Below are 4,433 nucleotides of genomic sequence, written 5' to 3'. Positions count from 1 at the left end.
ATATATATATCTCAAGTAACTTGAAAAATAACTTAAAAGAAGCTTAAAAAAATCCTGAATTCATAATTACAGCTCAAGGTTTAGGGTGAAAAGGAAATATTAACAGAGCCTGTGGTAAAAAGTGAGCAAATTGATATCTGGCTTGACACAACTGGCTGTAATAAGTGCTTTATAGGTTTTTTTTTTTTTTATCTTGAAAGGGATAAAGGTCAGTTAAACAGGAGCCCATGCTGCTTTGCGATCAATAGACCAAGCTTTTTTTTAAAAGTGGGACATACTGAGCTCATTGAGTTAATAGATGATTAAGCAGACCTACTGGAACATCTGTTGGGCCTCTCAATTGAGTCACTGCTCATTCTTTTCTTAGCTTTTGTCCTGTTAACGCTTTGTTTCAAAGATGACATCTTCAGGGTTGCTGCACAGTCGTGTGTGAATGGATGGAAAGGCATTCATTCTCATGTGCTGAAAGGTTTTGAGCTGCATTCCACCCAAACGATACAAGCAAGCAGAGCATTTACTAAACCGTGCTCTGTGTGAGTGTGCGTGGCCTGAGACACACAGGCTTTCGTTTGGGCATTCCCTTCCTTCGGATCCTCAAATAGCCTACCTGGAAAACAATCAGCGAAATTAATGTCAGAATAACTGGAACCAAAGCTAAAAATAATCCTCCCAGTCTATTTTCACCTAACCGCTCTAAACACAGTCACAAACCTCACTTGTTATTCTGTGGCTTTCATATTTCGATTGCTCTCTGAAATCCGCGCAGATCTGGACTCGAGCTGTAAAAAGAACGACAGATTTTCACATCCTCTCTGGACCTCGCGCCTGAAAAAGCCGACAAACCACAGACTAGATAAAATAGTGCTGACCATTGCATCTTTTCCTGCCTTTGCATAAACCACATGTTTTCTGCTTTATATGAACATTTTTGTGTAGCAGTTACTACTAATCATGAGTTTTTTGATTCCTAATATAGTGTTTATAAAGCCTCATTGGCTTATCATTTTAAAGGAAAGTGATAAGAATTTTATTTAAATTCTGCTCTTTGCATCTTGCATCTTATAGCATGAACTGGAGTAATAAATCCCACACATCTGGTTGGCTGCCTATACACTCACGTGGGAGCCATCGAGCTTCTCACTTATCTTGTCCCTTTTTTAATTTCTAATTTAAATAAAAGTTTTAGTATTTTGAAACATTATTTAACTTTATCGGGTCTAAAGCATGTAATGTTTTCACCATGCAGAGTTGCGTCTGTGTGTAACTGCAACAAACTGTTGAGTCATTTGCTTTAGCAACAACAACCACAGAGAAAAGTTTGGGTGCCGTGTCTGTCTGTCTGTCCGTCTGTGGTAACATGTTTGAAAGCACACATATTTCTTTGTCTAGGGTAAATATACTATGATATCATGTCTGTGATATGAAAAATGATTGGTCTCGCCGCTGGTTGCTATTCCATAACTAGATGACCTTTAGTTTAAATTGCTGCTGAATTTTATGATGACTTGGTCAGCAAAATAGTTTTCCTTATTCAAACAGGAAAAAAATTCAGAGAAACCACTGCAACCTGTGTTTGGCCAGGGGTGTCAAACTGAAGTCCTGGGGGCCAGAATTGGCACGCCCAAGACTCCAATCCAGCCCCAGTGGAAAATGTGAAGGAGAGCATTGATTTTGGACTTCTCACTGTATTTTTTGTTAGTTTTACAGCTTTAACTACTGATAGAGACCTCCCCCATGGCCATTTAGACTGCACTAAAAGTAATTAAGTTATAGAAAAACAATTAATTGATAGAAATTGAGAGCATTTTTTATAGTGGGTCCACAATAAAAAACAAACAAACAAAAACAACAAAACTAAAAAAAATAAATGACTTTGCTTTATTATTGCAGGACAGTCTTTGCAATAATCTGCCAGAACCTTTTAGGTAATTTTACACATTTATTTCTTCATGTTAGTATATTTTTTTCTTTACTCCAGCAGAAAAACTGAGATGTACTGTTGAAACTGCACTTCATTTTTTCTCATATGAAGGTATCTCAAAGATTCAGTGTGTAGTTAAACGTTTTTGCACAAAAAGGGGAATTCCAAAGATATGTGTGTCCATATCCATATCTGTAGTTTGATTTTTAAAACCTTGGATTTATTTTGGACGCATTGTTTAGCAAAATACTAAAAACATAACATGATGTCAATATCTACGCAAGTTAAATGTTTCTAGATTTGATTTAGGACCAAGTGAAGAATTTCCAGTGAGAGAAAAAGGACAATACTGAACACACACGACTCACAAAACCTCAGATAGACTGCCCACACTTCTCTCCAAAGGTCAAAGTAAAGCCTCATCTGTAACTACAAGAGAACACCATAAAACAATCTAATCTAATCACAAACTTGATTACCTTGGACTGCTGTCAAAATTTGTACAGTGTTTTCCAGCGTTGTTGTGATATGAGATGTGCCAATAATAGTAGCAATCAAACATGTGTAACATAGATAATCGTACCAGGAGGGAGTGGATTAAATAAAAAATTAAAAAAAGGTTTGTTACTCTCCTCCAAAATGGGAGATAACAGATAACACTGACATGTTGCTACCATCCAGTCATTTCTGTTTACAGTCAGACTGTATCAAAAAGCAGCAGTAGCAGTATGCTGACTTTTAGCTGTACATCGTTATACAAAAACAGAGACAGAAATCAAAAGAGACAGCTTGCTGCATACAACAACTGGAGCAAAATGCGCAGGCCTTTCTACAAATGTGTCCCGTGATTAATCTGGCAAAACGTACACGTCTTCTTCTTGACAGTCATGTGATTGGTCATTAATGTATATGGCCTCATCTATGACGTCGCACTGCAGGTACACGTCGTCATCAGGTTCGACTGGGAACCTTTGAAAAAACAGTAAATGTGATGGAAAACAGTCTCGTTAGGTAAACTGTAAAAGTTTTTGGGTTTCTGTTTTTGTCTATATCACAACAGGATTGTGCAAAATGGGGAAACTGACACACACACACACACACACACACACACACACACACACACACACATCGTTTCTTAATCCACTTCCGTCCGTTGCTTTTGAGCTTCTGCAGTTTCACAAGTGTTCCAAGAAATACATTTTATGAAAATCTACACGTAGAAAAAACAGTTAATGCAGCTCACCTGCTTTGGTTTGAAGCTGCCATGCTGTAGCCACAAGTTTGAGGTTTCAGGTTTTCATAGATAGAAGATTGTCCTATTGACTGCTCTCGAATCATACCAGTATATTCATGGGAATCTGCTTGTGGGGTCTCTGAGTGATCCTCCTTTTCTTGCGCTGTTCTTTGTCTAAACGGCATCACATTGGCGATTATACCGTAGAATTTATAAATGATTACACCAACTATGATCGCAAGCAGCAAAAAGAAGACCCCAAGCCCGACTCCTAGATTTGTAGAAGAGTTGGAGGAACTGTCACTGACTGTGTTATTTCCTCCGGTGCCATTGGTATACATGGTCTGCAATTATGGATAAAGAAACAAAATGGTTCAAAAAGCATGGCTGAAACAATAATGTGATAATCTGTCAAACTACAGCACAAGACAGTGTTTAGCAGTATAGCTGAGATGGAAAGTTAAGGGTTGATTCTAAACTAGAGACCTTCCACTGTTAAAATGTAACATTATAAATATATGATTAAGAATACAAGTTTAAAAAACACAATAAAAATGGATTAAAATGAACAAAACAGTCAAAGTTGACATGTTAAATCAATATGATTATGTAAGCCAAGTCAAGCAGCAGAGGTTAAGTCAATAAAAACACTCATGTTACCTTGAAGTGCTGCTTCAGTGTTGTGGGTCAAGGTCTGCGGCGTGAGCGTAATCATGTAGCTCATCATAAGCACCGTTCGCTAGCTTTGTTGAAGTTCCCTTTATTGAAATCATGGAACTGAGCAAAAGAGACGAAACTAGAATATTTCCTGTAAAAGCTCAGGCTGAAAATAGATAGCTGCTGACAAAAGCTTAAAAAAAGTGTGATAGTAAACTTTGTGACTCAACAGGCGAACACTCTTCCTGCTTTTACTGAAGTACATCCAACTTTAACTTCACTTGGTTGGTTATGACCAATATTGTTTTTTGAACAGCAGAGAGTTTAGGTTAAATTGATACTTCTTTCTTTCTCTTTCCAAAAAGTCTCAGATTCACCCAACAGAAAAGTCTTTTTTTGTGTGATTCAACTTATCAGAGAAAAACAACTTTAACTTTTTTGCTCCCTTTTCTCTCAGATGTAAACCCTTCAAGCTGTGTTGATAAGGGATTCTCATGATGCCGTTAAAGTGAAACTGTGCTACCAGCACACTCTAACAGACATAAACAGGATCAAACTGCCACTTGGTTCAACAGGACCTTTGCCTCCCCCTGCTGTCAGTCTTAGTCTCCACATACAGAA

The 4,433-nt window shown here is 37.7% G+C and overlaps 1 long non-coding RNA gene across 1 annotated transcript; it reads right to left on the bottom strand.

The window, feature by feature from the left end:
- Positions 1-62: 62 nt before the first annotated feature.
- On the bottom strand, positions 63-4,023 carry LOC102203630 (uncharacterized). Its single transcript, XR_312526.1, has 4 exons — positions 3,816-4,023; positions 3,165-3,499; positions 717-2,890; positions 63-607 (listed from the first exon to the last, which is right to left on the bottom strand). It is a non-coding gene; the product is annotated as an uncharacterized LOC102203630 (long non-coding RNA).
- Between the last annotated feature and the right edge of the window lie 410 nt (positions 4,024-4,433).

Source organism: Pundamilia nyererei, unplaced genomic scaffold (genome assembly GCF_000239375.1).
Source record: "Pundamilia nyererei isolate P.nyererei 1_Seehausen unplaced genomic scaffold, PunNye1.0 scaffold01423, whole genome shotgun sequence".
In the NCBI taxonomy this organism is placed as follows: domain Eukaryota; kingdom Metazoa; phylum Chordata; class Actinopteri; order Cichliformes; family Cichlidae; genus Pundamilia; species Pundamilia nyererei.
The sequence above is the reverse complement of the archived record's forward strand: the minus strand, read 5'-3'. Positions and strand labels throughout refer to the sequence as shown.